We start from the raw sequence: 19,889 nt of genomic DNA on the forward strand, positions 1-19,889 counted from the left end.
CTGGGCTGTTTTATTTATCACTACATGTTTCAAGCTGTGGGATCTTTTTCAAGTGTTACAATTCAAACCAATTACAATTAGCCCCCACCCCCCCACACCCACCATAGGTGAAGTCCAAATAAAAGGAAGCCAACTGCTGTGGGGATTCCTTTACAGCCTAAAATGCAAAATGTCCAAGGTTGTGCAAATCCAAAGTAAAGTTCATTCAAAGTTTAGAGTTCAATAGGTGCATTAAAATCCATGTCTACACAAAGTTGACACTTGTCTCTAGTACTTCAATCCTGCCTACTTGAGTCCATAGTACATAAACGTGTTATACCTCAACATGAACAAAGCATGACATATTACATATAATCAAAATGATTAGCCTTTTACCTGCAAATGCTATTCTATTCAGATAAATAGACAGCATTGATCCATTTTCTTTCCAGTGAGAATGAACTGACACTGCCTATTTATCTGAATAGAATGGCATACCTGGTCCTCATGAGCAACACATGGGTAAGACACAGATTTACACTGGTAGCAAAGTCTGTTTGATTTAGTGCATATAATTTGCACAGTTAAACTTTTTTGCAGGTAAAAGGCTAATCATTTGGATAATATGTAAAATGTCATGCTTTTTCATGCCAATGGCATACTTTGTTTATGTTGTTCATGAGCTTTATTCTACAACTTTGTGTAGAAATGGATTATAATGCACCAGTTGGACTCTTTTCAACTGATTCAGTGTCGGACTGGGACACCAGGGGCCAACCCAAAAACCTTAGACCAGGGGCCCACTCTCAGTACTATTATTCTTGATTTCCTCACTCAACCTTTATTCTGCTAGTCTCTTTTCTTTACATACTATAATCCATTATTCCATCTATTTTGCCTCTTTATCTCATAGAAATAGGTAATGACCATGAAATAAGCCACATGTTTAGCAGCATAAGGGCCCACTGATACCTGGGCCCACCGGGACTTTTCCTGGTATCCCGGTGGGCCAGTCCGACACTGTATGGATTTGCAGAACCTTGGACAGTTTAAAGGCTAGGCTGTAAAGGAATCCCCAAAGCAGTTGCCTCCCACTAATTTGGTCTTCACCTATTTAGTGTTTGATTATGTTGATTATGTTAAATAAATTGAAAAATAAGTACTCTGTTGCTTTCAAGAAAAATCAAGAAATTAAAAAACACAAAATATGCTGTTTGTATAAAAATGTAATCCCCCACATTTAAATGTGGGACAACTGAGCCGGACTGAGCTGGAGGACACTGGGAAAAAACCCTGGTGGACCCGTGGACCATGACCTGCTTCCCGCCCTGGATACTGCACCCTTACCTCCCTGATCGTGGCCATAACAAGATAAAATAAGGTACCTGGAGGGGGTGTGCGAGCCCCTGAGTTTGCCCCCCCCAGTCTGACGCTGATGGCCTTAGATCATCTCAGACTATCAAATCAATTAAAATCAGGGCTTTAACAGGTTCACTAGAATTCAACATTGACACATTAAGGCCACATCAATGGACTACTCATAGGCCCAGTGGCTCAGTTATACTGTATATGAGTGCCAGCATCTACTTGTCACTGATTGCATTGGGTAGATTTGGATTTAGAACTGGAATGCGTCCTGTGTGAACATTGATAGGTAGATGCTCTGTCTGTCACTTCTTACTGAACACTGAAGTTTCCGCTACTGCCATTTATCCTTTAGTGGCGAAAATGCGATGTATACGCCATAATTATACAACATGAGTGAGTTGACATGCTCCTCCAGCTCATTTTTTTTCAACCACTTGTGCCTCCAGTTGGACATCCCAGTCATTTTTCATGCAGATTAAAATGTACGTACTCCTTTTTTACAAGTGTTTTATCACTCAAGACAATAAAAAAAAACACCAGCTGAACTATTAATGCATCTAATTAATGCTGAAAAGCAGGTTATTATTTTTAAGGACAATATAAATCATTTCAAGACCCCACCCACACCATTATTCTTTCTTAAGAAATGTCAATAAGGTGATGGCAATTTAGAAAATCAGTTGGTGGTAACTTTCTTTCCACCCATCATGAATAAAACAATGGATGGCACAATGTAGTTATGGCTTGGCATGTGCGATCAAAGCCGAGCAAAGCTTTACCCAATGTTTTTCTCTCTGTTTCCAAGAAAAAGAAATGTTAAAAAGAGACTCTACTTCTTTATGCAGAGATTTAAGAAAATATTATTTCCAGAATATTTTTAAATCAGAAGTACAAAAATTGTGTTGATACTGATTAAAACAATACCAGTTTGTTTGGCTGCACGAGGAAGCATCTGACCACAAGAGGAGACCTGTAAAGCTGTTCTTTTCTGCTTCATGTTATAAAGCTGCGGTGAATGAACAATTTGGATGCAAGTAAATGTTTCCACACATTGTATTTCTTGTGACCCGATGACAACAAATGAATCCATGTGTTATGCTCACAGATCAGGAAAATCCTTTACTGGACCAAATGTTACAATTCATTCATTGCTCTTCATTTATCTATTGGCTGCTTCCTTTTCTGAAGAGTCATGCTAGGATGTTGTGATGCTCGGATTTTCATGTAAATAAATATAGGGCTACATTTTACCATGTACTTTCTATTTTGTAATTATTTTATTATTGTAAACAGCTACAAATTAGTACTTTATTTGATACATTGCAGCAACTGCATTGTGGGGAAAAACCATTGGAGATTGCAGTAAGCATCTGCAGGAAGTAAATGACCCCTAATAGGTTTTGTGATTGTGACTTTTAAGAACTTTACTAAATATATTTTTAGAACTTTAGATTCTGATTGTATGTTAATACCATGTTTAGAAGTCCTTTTTGTTTATTTTTTAGGATATATTGGTTTGGTAGGTAGCACCATCCATTGGTAGAGATTTGAAACAAGAAGGTGGTGTGCAAGGTCAATGGTAATAATTAATAGCATAGAAAAAAGAGGAAAAAAGTATGACCCATAAGGTTGCACCTTCCCACCTCCATTAGCTGAGTTCCCAAAGCAAGAAAGTAAAACGTAACTTTTATTGATCACATTCTAAAATTAATATGAAACGAAATAAACAAAGTGTGTATTAAAATCAAGGTTAGGTGAGGAAGCTGAAATAGACTCGTGGTCAGTAGCTTGTAAACGGTGATTGAAAGTGGGAATAGTGTGGGTTTTTGAACACCAATAATGGCAATTTGCCCACACCTATCCCCACAGTATTGGAATGCTGGTGGTCCACTGTGTATATATGGAGTGGGTGTAATACAGGGTAAGGTTGGTACTGAGAATATGAGCCAGAAATGATTTATGGGCCCAAGTCGCGTCTAATTGGGGCAGTCTGTAATCACTTGATCACTATTAGGGACGAATGTCGTGAGCAATAGTCTATGTGAAGACAGAGGAATTCATCATGTTTAGACTCACACAACGTCCCTAAGAGCTAATACCATTTCTAGCTGAGCGGCGAGCAGATCTGCCAAATTGCATGTGCTGTCTGCTATATTATTCCGCCAGAATTAGCTACACATGGATGCTTAGAATGCGGATTAGACAGTTGCCTACTTTCGCCGTTCAAAACGCCTGCCTGCGTCGGCGAGGGAAGAGCAGGTCTCTATATTAGACTTAGCTGCCGGCTTGACCCCGCACCGCCCTTACTTAGTGATTCTATGAGACTGCTAGACAGAAAGTGTCCAACACACGGAGCGCTATGCGCCGTGTTAGCGTACCGGTACAGCCCAGACCACCCTTCCACCCTTCCGTTTTAGCCACCAGTTTTCCCGTGCACCGTCCCTGCCTAACAATTAAAAAAGAAATTCAAGGAGCGCCTTGGGCCCATAAATCATTTCTGGCTCATATTCTCAGTACCAACCTTACCCTGTATTACACCCACTCCATATATACACAGTGGACCACCAGCATTCCAATACTGTGGGGATAGGTGTGGGCAAATTGCCATTATTGGTGTTCAAAAACCCACACTATTCCCACTTTCAATCACCGTTTACAAGCTACTGACCACGAGTCTATTTCAGCTTCCTCACCTAACCTTGATTTTAATACACACTTTGTTTATTTCGTTTCATATTAATTTTAGAATGTGATCAATAAAAGTTACGTTTTACTTTCTTGCTTTGGGAACTCAGCTAATGGAGGTGGGAAGGTGCAACCTTATGGGTCATACTTTTTCCTCTTTTTTCTATGCTATTGTTTATTTTTTATAAGAGCCCACTTCTAGTGATAGCATTACACTTGGATCTCTCATTGTATCTTATTCTGGCAGAAACAGAGCAAAAGAAAGGAAAAATAAGACTTTCACTTCTTCTGTCTACCAAAAGCAACATCTTTACTTGAAGGCGAGGAACTGTTTTCTATTTTTTCTTGCAAATGTTTGCCATTCTTTGAGAATACATGTTTGTATGTGTACCCACCCTTTTCGAATCAGATCTCTAGTCCAAACATGATTTAAATATCCGAAGTAGTTCTTTTCTGTGAAAAAGAACAATATTGTAGAATCAATGAGACCCCTTGATGAGCTCAGTGTTCTCATTGTGTTGTGACAAGGTTGTCATGTCAAGGTTTTGCTACATGCTTAACAAATACGTGTTCTGATAGTTTCATAGCTGGTTAAACATTGTTTGTTAAATCCATAAATAAAGAAGCACAATTATTATAGCTACAACAATTATTGAGAAGAAATGTACCTGACATTGTTTGTAGATGTGCCATCCTTTCTTATCTATTGATGGAATCTCTGCATAGAGGGTTGTCAGGATTCCCAACTTGTTGCAGTTGCCAGCAAGAATATTGGTCCACTTATCAAAGCATTTCACAGGTGCCATTGCATACGAATTGGTTTGACAGCTTTGAGCAGCAACAATGTTTTCTACATATATTTATGGTTTTAAAGGGGTACTAAAGTTTAAGTAAAGAAGTAGGTTAGAAATGTTGTACATTATGTTTTGGGCTACTATACCAGCTCAAGACAACGACAGCCCTTTAGCAGTAAAGATCTGTGCCTCCAAAGATGCCCCAGTAGCTCCCCATCTTTTTTACTGCTGATTCACTGTACATGCTCTGAGCTTAGGGACTGACTCAAAATATATAGTACACATAAATGGCACAGTATAAGGCTGTTAGTAATTAATACAGATAATCAGTGCAACTACAATCAAAATGTATTAATCAGCCATGTAGCATCAGCTTATATTACAGACCAACCTCATTTTCCGCTTGATAATTTGTGACGACCCCTAAGCTTAGCTTCTCAACAGCTGCTCAGAGCCCACTGAGCATGTGAGTGTCACAGACACTTTCCAAGATGGTGACCCCCTGTGACAAGTTTGAAGTCCTGGATCATTGCTGCTATTGAGATGCTGAAACTTTAGGCTGGTTCAGTATATAAAATGTGACATTTTTCGCCATATTAATTTTTTAGGGTATACTTCTCCTTTAATATATACATGGCAATGATTTGAAAAGCAGAAGTTCCTGTTTATATTTAAAGGTATGGGATCTGTTTTCCAGAAACCCTGTTATCCAGAAAGCTCCGAATTACAGAAACGCCGTCTTCCATAGACTCCATTTATAAAAATAATACAAATTTTTAAAAAAGTATTTCCTTTTTTTCTGTAATAAAAAAACAGGACCTTGTACTTGAGCCAAACTAAGATATAATTAATCCTTATTGGAAGCAGCCTATTGGGTTTATTTAATGTTTACATGATTTTCTAGTAGACTTAAGGTATGAAGATCCAAACTACAGAAAGATCCATTATCCGGAAAGCCCCAGGTCCAGAGTATTCTGGTTAACAGGTCCAATACATGTACTATAAAACCCTTAGTTAACATTATAGAAATGGCTGACTTCATCCAGAGGCATATTGCTGTCTCCCCTGGACCTTATATATCTTTCAGTGTGTGAAATGGGGGTCTATGCCTCTTATATCTCCATCTGAAGCCTCCCCCATTGTTACTCCAGTGTTTGTTGTCTGAGGTTAGCATTCTTGTTAAGAAACTACTTAAAGATTAATGTACATATAGCTTTTCCCTTGCAAATTGTCACCATAGGACGAGTTCTTGAAAATTGCTCTTGGAAAACACTTGTCTTACTCTTTGCCATAAATGTTGTACAATATACCGCAGCATAATATGTGGGTTACTTTCCAGATTTTTTAAAGATGTTTTGTTTGAAAACATTCACAACCTGCAATATCTGAATATTAATGGAAAGCAGATATCACATTTATGGTTTTCAGAAATGGTATAAAGAAGGCTAGAGAATCTAAATTGCATCCGGCTGAAAACCACATGGTTCTGTACTAAAGGACCGATGTTTAAAATCTGTTTGTGCATCATTAGTTTCACTAGCCTCCATCTCCTCTGGAATATGCTTTCAAACAATTAATAAGAGAAAGCTCCAGTGTATTTCTTGCTGTTTGATAGCTTGAAAGGAAAACAAACGAGAGCTTTGGAAATGATTCCAAATTTACAGCGTATGTTCTTTATTATACCGTAAGGATTCCAGATCTCTTTATTAGTTTGAATTCCTTGCAAGACATAACAATTTTGGCAGTGTGGGCGTAAATATATATTCAGCTTAACTGAGCCACTGAATGGGCTATGGGTCCATTTCCCACATACTAAAGTAATGTTAGTGTATATACAGTATGTTACCAGATTATTCTTTAGTTGTTGTACCTATTTGTATTCACTAGGCTGCCTCTCTGGAATCAGGCACAATGTAAAATCCCATCATGTGGGAAACACCTTACCAAAATACATCACAACTACTATTATAGAATTAGGACAATGACATTTTCCTTAGGCAGCTATCGAGGATGTTAATCTAAACATTTATATAAGAGATTGTTCTGGGCAACAGCTGCCCCCAAATAGAATATTATATAGGAGGTTGAAAAAGACACACCTATGAATTGCAAATATCTGAAGCTGACTCCAGTGTTCTTTAGAAAATCAGAAAATATGCAAGGTAACAGTTTACTGTATGTAAAAAAAAACAAACAAGGCAAAAAAGGGATATAAAAAAAGAGTTGACTCTCCATAGATCCACAATATATTTTCTATGCAATGGAGACCATTGTACTACATACTCTATATAGGATTTTACTAATGCTTCATACTGTAAGTGGCCATTTACCACATGCTCCTCCTGCAAGTCTATACCGATTTTACTATGGAAAACGCCTTGATGGCAGCTGTAGCCTGGTATTGTTTTCTACTAAAACTGCAAATACTTCACCAACATGGATTTGCCTCCAGGTATAAGGAGCCTGCATAGAATTAGATGTAAATGCATAAATATACAATTATCTACACTGGATCTTATCTACTATTTGAATACTCAGTTTGTCGATACACAACTGCAAGATTCTACCGTAATAGCCAAAACTACGCTATGCACATGGCTTATTGTTAGTTTTGAATAGTTCTTCATGTGCATCTGCTTTGTATTATCTTCAATACAAGTTTTTCATTAAACATATTGAAGCTGACAGTCATTTTGGTAGAATAAATGGCAGTTTCTAAGATGCAGTGGTTAGCATAGGCTGTATTTGCATCTCCATTGTTATAGGATGTTAATCTCTTTTTAATGGAATTTAACAATCTAAAGCATCTAGTATAGACACCTGCCCTTATTATGGCCATACATGGGGCTGATGAAGGCTTCAGTCTCAGCCACTCCAGAGTGAGTTGGCCCTGCAGGTCTGCCAAATGATTGGCCCATATGAGTGGCCAAATTGGGGCAGATCTTTAAGGGGCAGATTTATCATGGGTCGAATTTCGAAGTGATAAATACTTTAAAATTCGACCCTCGAATTGAAATACTTCGACTTCGAATATCGAAGTCGAAGTATTTTTCACCGAATTAGGCCATCGTACGATCGAAATTGAATCATTCGATCGAACAATGAAATTGTTTGTATCGAACGATTCGAACGATTTTAGCGTACGCTCGAACAATTTTACTTCCATGTGTAAAGACTTAGAAAAATGGTCTAGAAGGTCCCCATAGGCTAACATAGCACTTCGGCAGGTTTAATTTGTATTGAAGTCAATGTTTTTTTAAAGAGATAGTACTTCGATTATCGAATGGTCGAATATTCGAGCGATTTTACTTCGAATCGAAGTCGTAGTAGCCTATTTGATGGTCGAAGTATCCAAAAATTACTTTGAAATTCGAACTTTTTTAACTTAACAAATTCACTCGAACCTTAGTAAATCTGCTCCTAAATGTATGGCTCACTTAAATATAGCTTGTTAAGAGGGGGTCCCAATTATTAACCAATTGGCCATCTGGGGAGTCCTGCTAACAATAGAAAGGGGCCCCAATAAAAAATCAAATGTTAATGCATAGCCACACCCCTGATCCAGCCCTCCCATCATACTAAAACATTGCTAACAGTCCAATCAAACCCTACCAACTCTTCTGCAAGCCCCCATCATGGCTTGTGAATGTCACTTTTATGTCTTTTGGGGTCAAAGGGCTCCTGACAGTGTCCTTGACAATCGTGTTTTTGGCTGTGTAATTTGGGATAAATGAGTGAGCAAATGTATTTCCATACAGTTAGAGCAGAACTTCAAAAAAAAAAAAAAAGTTTGTTTCTGTGGAAGGAAATGTACCTGGATGCTTCCACGTTGCCTAGTGACTCCTTTAGTAAAAAAGGCAAAGTATGTGTTATTTTTTTAGATGTATTTAAAATGCTTTTAAATTCCACTGCTCATTTTTTGCTTGATAAATGTTACCCGTGTACATAGCCAAAAGTCAGTCAGTAACAAGTAGAGAAAAACAGCATCATTTTATTTAAAAAATTATTCTTATAATGAATCAATGAATTGAAGTCCTATTCACAGCTCTGTAAAGTGAATAAAGGAGGCCAAATACTGGATGGCCAATGCTGCTCCTCCCTGGGGGGTGGCCTAAAGGGGGTGGGCTATATCAGATGGGATATGGGGCAGATATACCCCTGAGTATGACAGACAGAAACAAACTAATTACAAATGATTGAAACTAGATACATAAATAGCAACATGAGGTCAAAAGGACCTGCACGTGACAGCTTACAATCTACAATTGACCTTTTCTAAATCTGTCTCTTTTAGGAATTAATGTTACCAAAAATATGTTATTTTGAAGGTGGCTGCGTAGTGTCCATTGTTATTAGCAAAAGTGATTTGTGGCCTAAGACACACCTGTGATGTGTAAGAGGAAGTGTGACAGCTCTGACATTAACTGGCTGACCTTTAACTCAGCTTTTACAATCACATGAATATTTACAAATCAGTATGGCAAAATGTGTTTTCATTTGATATATTAGCTGACTTTTAGCTTTGTTGTAAATCCATCCATTATACCAGGACATTAGGGGGCAGATTTACTAAGCTCGAGTGAATTTTCGAAGTTAAAAAAGTTCGAAGTCATTTTTTGGGTACTTCGACCAATAGGCTACTATGACCATCGACTTCGATTTGAACGATTCGAAGTAAAAATCGCTCGACTATTCGACCATTTGATAATCAAAGTACTGTCTCTTTAAAAAAACTTTGACTTCAATAATTCGCCAACTTAAAACTGCCGAAGTGCTATGTTAGCCTATGAGGACCTTCAAGTTTTTTGGTTTCGAAGGAAAATCGGAATACGATCGTACGATGAATAAAATCCTCCGACTTCGAATGTCGGAGGATTCTATTCGATGGTTGAATTTCGAAGTATTTTCCACTTCGAAATTCAACACTTAGGGGCCGATTCACTAAGGGTCGAATATCGAGGGTTAATTAAACCCTCGATATTCGACTGGGAATTAAAATCCTTCGACTTCGAATATCGAAGTCGAAGGATTTAGCGCAGATAGTACAATCCTTTGAATCGAACGATTCGAAGGATTTTAATCCAACGATCGAAGGAATATCCTTCGATCAAAAAAACTTAGGAAAGCCTATGGGGACCTTCCCCATAGGCTAACATTGAGTTCGGTAGGTTTTAGCTGGCGAACTAGGGGGTCGAAGTTTTTTTTTAAAGAGACAGTACTTCGACTATCGAATGGTCGAATAGTCGAACGATTTTTTTTCCTTCGATTCGTAGTCGTAGTCGAAGGTCGAAGTAGCCCATTCGATGGTCGAAGTAGCCCAAAAAACACTTCGAAATTCGAAGTTTTTTTACTTCGAATCCTTCACTCGAAGTTAGTGAATCAGCCCCTAAATAAATCTGCCCCTAGCTGTTCTATTAAAGCCAGTTTATCAACCAGTAACATAGTTTGGTCAGCAGTAGGCAATTTGAAAAATAAACTCCCTAGAAAAACAGAAAATAATTTTGCACACTACTACAGAGTGAGTTACATTTACAGTTACTTACTGTTATAGTGTGAGTTGTAGTTACAGAAGTTACCCAGTATCTTCTGCTAGAACCTTACTCTCATGGGGTTTGTGCTGTTCCTCAACAAAGTATTGATGAATGCCTTCAATAAATAAACTGTTTATTTTCGTAAATCTCTTATTGCCCATGCTATGCAGTAACTACATGCTGTATTTTTAGTAATAAATTGACAGCAAGCCTCTCGATCACATGCACCAAAACATTTCAAACATCTGCAGCTGCGCTCATTGCTAAAGTTCCAAGCCGCATTCCTGACGTGACTCACACATTTGAGATGTGGCCACAAAACTTACAAATAAGGAATGAACTTGCATCATACTTCAGGAATAACATTATTAATAATAATAATAATAATAATAATAATAATAATAATAATAATAACTATTCTTTATGTTTATGCCTTTCTTACAGTTACTTGCAAGAATATAAAAACTGAAATTAAAGTAACCTAAAATGTTGTTGCATTCAAATTGAATTCATTGTGGTTGTTTAACCCTTTTAATGCTGGCTATGATGGCTAGCTCCATGGATTTCTAGCTAACATTGGAACCCAGAAAAGTTCATGAAGTTTCACTAGGAAGAAAGTAACGCTAGAGAAAATCTGCAAATTCACACTAATTATTGCTGGGTAAAGTACACCAGCATTTTGATAAATACGCATATTTGTTGCACAAAGTATGCCAAAGTTTCCAGAAGGGAAAATTCGTAGGTAAGTAAATATGCTCCATGGTATCATTAGTATCATTCTTCCCTCCAATTCTGACTACCATTTGACGGGATTCCTTTCTAGCTGGAGGATGTAACATCTCTCTGAGTTCCCAATGCCTTTTAGTTTCCTTGTCTGGACTATGAAAGCATTTAGTTTCAATATAAGTGATTTAGATGTTTACAGCTAAAGGAAACCTTTTAACAGGGACCTTAGAGGTGGTGCAACCCCCACCCTGCATATTTTGGGTGTCACACAATAAGAAAGTCTGCTTTTAAAGTCACCAAAAGGTATTACATTTACTTTGCAGAAGTTACAGACCAAGTAAACAATAAAAATAAATATATTATAATAATAAATAAAAATAATAAATAAAAATAATAATGATTAGAAATGAAAGCACAATCACTTTCTGCAGTTATTCAGATTTGTCATATACAAGAATCACTTATCCAATGTACATTATATTTTCACCCTAGCAATGCAGTTCAAGCCTAATTTGCATCATTCTCTCTCATATTAAGACCTTGACTATGGGGATACTTCCAAGCTTCTATCAACACACTACTGACGGCTAACTCACAAAGGATTAACCATTTCCAGATGGGCTTCCTTCATAAGATGTAATGTATCCCTTTCAGTTTCACAACTTACATATGAAAAATGGTTGCTGGGAAAATGCAGGTCCAAACAAGCGTCTGTTTAAAATACATCCTTAAAATGTATTGCTATTCAACTTTACCTATCGTTATCATGGGAAGGGAGTTAGGAGAATTACCTTGAGCATATTCTGCTTCATACAGGACATAAAGTTCTCCATAAATATATTAATGGTCATACTGTATACATTACTTGCTGTTATTCCTTTGTATAGCTGGAGTGATACTTTATCTTTTCCCATCCCTCCATCAGTTAGTTTTCATTAAAATTATGAAAGCAGACATCTGATGGTTTGCTATGAGCTATTGGATTTATTGTTTATTTTAAAACATAAACCAAATTATAAACATATGTAACCCTTTTCTAGCATTAGTATCTAGTACAAGATTATACTCCAACATTCACATGGTGCCAAACTGATGGTGATCAGGCAGACCAGGGAACCACTTATTGTATAATATTCATGGGAGAGACTGGAAGCTTGGTACTTGCACAATGCTTTTAGGAAATAATTTATTTCAACGCAGATATAACTTCAGCAATAAACATATTGGAAACAGGCTAATAACATTCCGGCAACAGGGACACTGTCTAACTAAGTAGCATAATAGGAACAGGCTATTTGACTGACCCAACAATGGACGAATTTTCGACTGTGAAGGCTTTGCCACACCGCACCACTTTGCCAAGCGCAAAATCGCTACCACTATGCTTATTCCCAAATGCGAAGTAGCTTTTCGGCAGCCAAACGATGGCAAAGTTTCACTAGCGTTAATTCGTCAGCATGAGCATTTCAAAGCAAACTTTGGCTAACATTCATTTCTGCTTAGTGAAACTTCGTTAGTACACTTGCATTTAGGTCAATTGGCATAGGGCAGGTACTTATAGGTCGTATTTACTTCTGTAATAGAGATGTGGGTGCAAATGCTTGAAGTGGCCACTTATAATTAAAAATGTCCCAGGAAACATAATAAAGACAAAAGAGATCCTTTAAAGAGAACTAAAGCCCCCCCATTGGCAAAGGTCCTCACTGGCCCCCCTCCACTGGCCTGCCTCCCCCCTGCACAGTGGTACCCCAGATTTGTGTCCCCTCTAGAAATACTGACCGCACATGCAGTGTCAGCGCTGCAGAGCTCACGGGCCCCATCTTCCGGCACATTGGTATTCTTCCTTCCCTTCTGCAATTTCAGTTGTCATGAACCGTAAGATTGCTCCAACTGCTCACTTTACGAAGAATACCTAATAAAGTGCTGACTATGGCCCATGAGATCCGCTGCACTGACTCTGCATGTGCAGTCAGTCCCACTTAAAAATATGAAAAAAAGCTGTTTTATGAATTTCCAACATACAGTAAATGATGTCACCGACATAAGACTGAGGAGGATGTAGCTTTATCTTATCAGTTCGCCAGGTCTAAGCTGGCGGAGGAAACTCTGGTGAAAGAGGTAATGTTCTGAAAAATTTGCATTGAATTTGCAAGTAATGATCGTGCGCCTGAGCAAAAATATGACTGGCAAAAGGGTGTGAAACTGCGCTAGCAACAATCTCTTTCGATAGCGAATTTTCCTCTACACCTGTTAGTAAATTGGTGATGTCCCTGTGGATGGGATTTCTGGCGATTTTGCCCTTTAGTAAATCTGCCCCAATGACTACAGATGGGTTAATTTTTAATAATAATAAGTCTCTTCCCAATACCTCTCCCTGGAACAAATCAGCAGCTCTTATGCAGTAGTCACAAGACATGATCTGTTTTCACACAGGGGCCACACGTTTGTAACTCTGCTAATATTCTAGTGGCGGCCTACTCACTGGTATGCTCATGGAGTATTAAATGCAGTTCTGCAGTTCAGAACCATTACATCTACAGCATCATTCAGCTTGGCAGGCAGTTGGTTGTTCTCACTTCGCTCATTGGGAGAAGCTTACTGGACAGTTTCTCAGGCTCCATTTCCTAGCATCATTCAGACACAGGCACCTCCTGGCCAATCTGAACGTTTCACTACTGGCAACCTAGCCAGATGCCATAACCGATGGGCTTGAGGACCTGGCAGGGCACCCCGGGTAGGATGGCTAGAGGACTTCCAGAAATGGGGATGTCTCCTCTACTCCAATACACAGGATAGTATTTAAAAAACTAATAAGGTATGAAATTAAACTCATAATATTTCATTAAAGTAAAGAAAAATAAAGCATTTTGCAAAAAACCTCCAACCTTATTTTATTATTATTAACAATAAATAACATGTATTTATAGAGCGCCAACATAATGTGCAGCGCTGTAAAGTAAATGTGTTTATATAACTAAATCACATGAATCACATAAGAAGAACAGATGGAGTTACATACATCACTTCCAATACAGGTACAAAAGGTGAGGAAAGCCCTGTGCAAAAAAGCTTACAATCTAAAGGGAAGGGAATAAGACACAAGGTGTGGGAGTGGGCAAGATCAGAATGAAGTGGGTGAGATATGTGGTACTACATGTGGTATTGCATTTGGTAGTAAAGCAGAGTGTGGGTAGGCTTCTCTAAATAAGAGTGTTTTAAGAGATTTCTTGAAAGCAGAAAGGTTGGGAGAAAGTCGGACAGACCGTGGGAGAGAGAGTTGCAGAGGAGGGATGCAGCCCTTGCAAAGTCTTGAATGCCAGCATGTGAGGAGGTAATGAGAGAAGAGTTCAAGAGCAAGTCAGTAGAGGAGTGTAGTAAGCGGTTGGGTGAGTATATAGAGGTGAGATCAGAGATGAAGGATGGGGCAGAGTTAGAAAGTGCTTTGAATGTCAGGGTTATTAATTTGAATTTTATTCTGAAAGGTAACGGAAGCCAGTGCAGGGATTGACAGAGTGGCATGGCAGAGGAGGAGCGGTTGCTGAGGTTTATAAGCCTGGCGGCAGTGTTCATTATGGACTGGAGAGGTGACAGTCTCTGGCAGAGAAGGCCAATTAATAAAGAATTACAGTAGTCTAGACGTGATATGAGAGTGAATAAGAATTTTGGCAGCATCTTGGGTGATAAATGATCGTATTTTGGATATGTTCCTTAGGTGGAAGTGACATGATTAATTAAGTGACTGGATATAAGAAGTGAAGGACAGGGCAGAATCTAGGATAACCCCAATGCACCAGACCGGGAGAGACGGGGTGATAGTGGAATTGTTAACTACAATAGATACTTCCAGAGGAAAGAAAACCATTTCTGTTTTAGAGAGGTTTAATTTATTTCTAATTTGTTTTTTCTCTCAAAATGTCAAAATAGGAACATTGTTCATTTTTTGATTAATTTTTTTGATTCATTTTCCATTTTCTGTTTTGACCACTTTGGGCAATTTCCAAACAAATTAAACCCATGTTGTTAAATAAGGGTAATTTTTTTCCAGAACAGAACACTTATCTGCAGTTCAAATTCAGCAAATTCAGGACAGCAATCATATGTGTGTCTCTTCTGAGTGCAGGATGAAGCATTGTTATAAATGTGAATTGGTTCCTTTACAACAACAGCAGTTTTGTTTTCTTAAATATCTTGATGGAGGCCTTATACAAAAGAAAAATAATATTCACAGCTTCAGGCCTCAACCTTCCTCCACCAAAATTTAAAACAAGTTAAAGTGTCAGCACAGTTAAAAAGAAAAGTATATATATTTTCTTAGAAAAATAAATAATGAAGAGCCAAAATAACACAGACATAAAGGAGAAAAATGGCCGACGTTGTTTGGTTTAAATATTGAATTTAACAGATAAAAGCATATTTACTATTATTTAGTATGGAAACCCATGATTTCTCTAATTAACCTCTTTAGAGAAATCAGATGGTGTCATGCCTTTGTGTAAGTTTCATCTTGAAAAATGTCAGGAATAATAGAGTTGAAAGAGAAATAGCAATGTGTGATTTATTTTTCTGCTGTTCTAAAGTTATTGTAATATAGTTTATTTTGTATATTAGAACGTTAATAGGAGACATGTTTAGGGCTATGGTAATCATGTGTACTAGCTAAGTAGGAGCAGTATGTGAAAATTAGAATAGTTGTATCAGTAAATATTGGTACCAATCTTGACCCAACTTGTAGAGTAAACTCTTATGAACTAGATGAAATACCATTCTACCAAGGGGATCTGGGAGAATAGCCTATAAACACGAAGCATAATAAAAAAGTTAGCTTTGCCTATATATAGTTGATGGCAGCCTCCACTACACTTAGCTGTAGCAGTCTAACACTGGCTACCAACTAATAATATTGATTTTACATTTTGCATAGATTATGTACAGGTATGTTATCCAGAATTCATTCAACGAGGGGTTTATTCTCAATTTGAATTCCATCTCCAGTAATCAGACAGACTCAAGGTAAGTAAAACCACACTAGAATGTAACATAAGACTTTGTATTTCATAGCACAATGGTTATTATATCGCATGACATAATGGCCCCAGCAAACGTGTGACACAGAGGAACCAGTATTGACAGACAGAATTTATTTCTATGATACATTGGAACCATTTATATATGATACAGTGACCCCAGCATTTAATGATGCAGAGCAGCCCTATCATTTTGTGTGAACCAAGACATAGTTGCTCCAGTATTTTATGGCATAAGATTATACTTATCCTATCATGGAATATTCCACACAGATAAAAGTGAAGCACATAAATGTTTTATTGTGAACAATATGTATAATTAACAATGGTGTACATTTAATATTTTTCTAGGCTGAAGTTCAAGAGCACTAAGGGGAGCAAGAACATGTCGATTAGTACTCATGTATGGAGCATTTCTGTCCAGGGAATGGCTTCCACCTACATTCCTGCTACATAAAAAAATCAAACTGGTAAAAGAATGGGAGCAGGGTTCTGCCCCTAATGAAATGCTGCTAAACACAGACAGAGCTATTTTCATCATGACACCTGCAAGTCTATAGGCTCTGAAACAGACCAATTTGGCAATTTGGTGAGCAATTTTGTTATGGAGGAGGACATTATGCAAAGTGGAAAAATGGCAGACTGCATTTGTTTTTGCACTTAACACTATCATGGGCGTCATAAATGACCCCTAATATCTTTATGATGTTTATTTTCTTAGCATTTGATGCAGTTGTGTTGTTTCTCTGTTCTTTACATGATATATATCTGTTCATGGAGCCCAATGACCCATGAGTGCTGTATTGGTCTGTGCCAATAATAGAAATAAAGGTGTTTTAACTATATTAAACACGTGCTGTCCAGAGTTGGATTGTACAAAAAGGATTCAATATGGTGCTGACTTCAAGACTGCAGTACATGGAGCCCAATAACCCCTAATGGAATGGAAGGAAGCAGTGTATGACAATGCTAGGAGAGCTGGTCCTCTTTTCTGGGTATTGATTGACAGGGAATCCCTTGGTTAGCACTTAAGGGCAGACCCGAAAGTTACCTGGCCAGTTGACTTCAAGCGGGATAGAGGATCAGGAACACAGCAGTAGCCCTGCCTCAATCTCTACTGCTGGGTCAGAGAGGTGGTTTTGTTTCACTTGGTGGGGGATGTCCTAACTCTAAGTCCCAGGAGTTGACGGGCAGTGGGGTGAAGGTCTTAGTCAGTCCTATGGGAAAAAAATTGCTTACTTGTAATAATAAGACGGCGGGGACGACCTCCACCTCGACTGCGGGAACAACCACCACCTCCTCTTCTGCTCACATTCTCACTTTTAGGGCTGGCTGCATCCAAGTAGAGGAGGGCTCCTCCTGAAGTGAATGGCGGCTGTTCTGGGCTTGAGTTGGATTTACTGATGTGTGCAATTTCTGGTCAAGTTTGTCTGTCAGTGACATGTGGATTCCTTTAACTAAATGAAACACTAAACAGGCACATTTGGGCACCATAGGCCTTAGGCCAAACAACTATTTAAACCATTTATTCATGATGCAAATCCCATGTGGGGTTTAAACTGTTAAACATAAAAACATTTTTAAGTGATACACTTTACCACTCAAAAAAAAATGTTATTTTAGAAATCAGTGACATTGTTATTAAACATTAATGTTACTAAATGTGTAATGGTTTCCTGAGCATGGAATCAATAAATACATCTAGGTTTACATTTTCCGTGAATTCAGCAGCTGAAAAAAATGAAAACATTTTTTACAAAAATAATAGTGTGTTCCAGATTAGAGTATCCATAGCTAGAATTTCATTGGAATTACTTTTAACCAAATATGCCAGTTCCTTCATGCAAATTCTTTATATGAAATTGGTTACTTAATGAAGTGCATATTTTACATTTAGAAGGTGTGCATTACAAACAATAATTTTACACAGGTTTTAAATCTTAAAGGGGACCCGTCACCCAAAAAAAAAATTCCAAATCCTATTTTATCACATTAGTCAAGCAAAATGAACTTTAATTACACTATATAAATTATTTGAATCTTGTTTCCTTCAGTCTGGGAATTCATAATTATAGCAAGCAGGAAGCAGCCATTTTGTGGACAGTTTTATTAAGGCAAGTCTTGTATCATCTCAGAATCTTGTTTATGCACCAGAATGGGGGACCTGATGCCCATTTCCTTGCCCTGACTACACAATTAAATGGTAAAGAGAACAGGGGAATGTGGGGAGAGCAGTGACATCTAGGAAGTGCTGAGTGGAAAGTGAAAGTAATTGTCTGCCCCACCTCTATGCCACTGGCATAGAGGAGGGGCAGACAATATTTGATTGACAGCTGAGATTTTTAAATGAGCTTACAACAGCTTTGAATGCTTTAATGAAAAATAGAAATTGGATTTCATGTTTAATTTGAAAAGGACTTTTATTATACAGATTTTTGTGTCTGGGTGACAGGTCCACTTTAAAGTGCTTGAGAGTGCTGACTCTTCTGTGCTGACATGAAAGTCCCAGAGAGGCAGAATAGCAGATACTACAGGGTTACATGTAACCGTAAGGGAAAAAGTAGTTGTATTGTGTGGTGCCAGTTGCCACCTCAGCCAAAATGTAAATCTCCAAGGCTGGCACTCTAAGGGTTAATATGCAGTAGATTCCTACAATTGGTAAATACTTGCTTTTAAATAAAGGAAAGGGCTTTTTTTTTGTCTTTTTTCTAATGCTATTGTAATTCGGCCTTTTGCAACCTAACACAAATATTTGTACCCGATGATGGAGGTGCAAATATTTAATATTTTGTTATGCCTTATTTAAAAACAGAATATGCAAAGTTATTATCATTTTAAAGGGGCAGTGTTCCCTCCTGTTCACCATGAACTCAATGACTAGGTTTGTGCGCAACATACTTTTTATCTAGTGCTTTATTTAGGAAAAATCTGTTTTTTGTTATTTTTTAAGGTAAACATGACAAAAGGAAAGAATTATGCTACTCCATGTTTGTTCCTTGTTATATAGCTAAATTAGATTACCAGTGCACAGATAATCACACTTATTAATAGATTTTGTTTATCTGTGCACTGGTTATCGAATTACATACCTTGCAAAAACCAATATTTACTTTTCCGGTTAGCATGCAAAATAACAAAAAGCATAGAATTTTCAATAGACCAGAAGTATTTTAAGCACAACCTTTATGCATACATAAATGTTCTTCTAGATGTCCTTGGTATACGTTTGTTGTTTTCTGCAGGAAATTCTTCTCTACCAATAGGGTAGGGGTAGTCTGTATTATCCCCTATACCAGGGGTTCCCAAACTTTTTTAGCCGAGAGCAACATTCAGATGTAAAAAGAGTTGGGGAGCAATGCAAGCATGAAAAATGTTCCTGGGTGGTGTAAAATAAGTGCTGTGATTGGCCATTTAGTAGCTCATATGTGGACTGACAGCCTACAGGAGGCTCTGTATGGCAGTACACATGTTTTTTTATTCATCCAAAACTTGCCTCCAAAGCAGGAATTTAAAAATAAGCACCTGTTTCAGGCCACTGAGAGCAACACCCAAGGGATTGGTGAGCAACATGTTACTCACAAGGCAATCCTTGGGGATCACTACCCAATACATTGCATGGGTGTCTGGGATTCCCTTTGATCGCCTTTCTTATCAACTGCCTTATTATCTGGTTAATAATGATTAGATGCCATGGCAGAACCCCAAAATAGTTGCATATCTATGCAAGGACTCCGCCTGATTACCAGTGTGATTGGGGAAGATTGTGTGATGGTTGCCAAAGA

Source organism: Xenopus laevis, chromosome 2L, assembly GCF_017654675.1.
Source record: "Xenopus laevis strain J_2021 chromosome 2L, Xenopus_laevis_v10.1, whole genome shotgun sequence".
NCBI lineage: Eukaryota > Metazoa > Chordata > Amphibia > Anura > Pipidae > Xenopus > Xenopus laevis.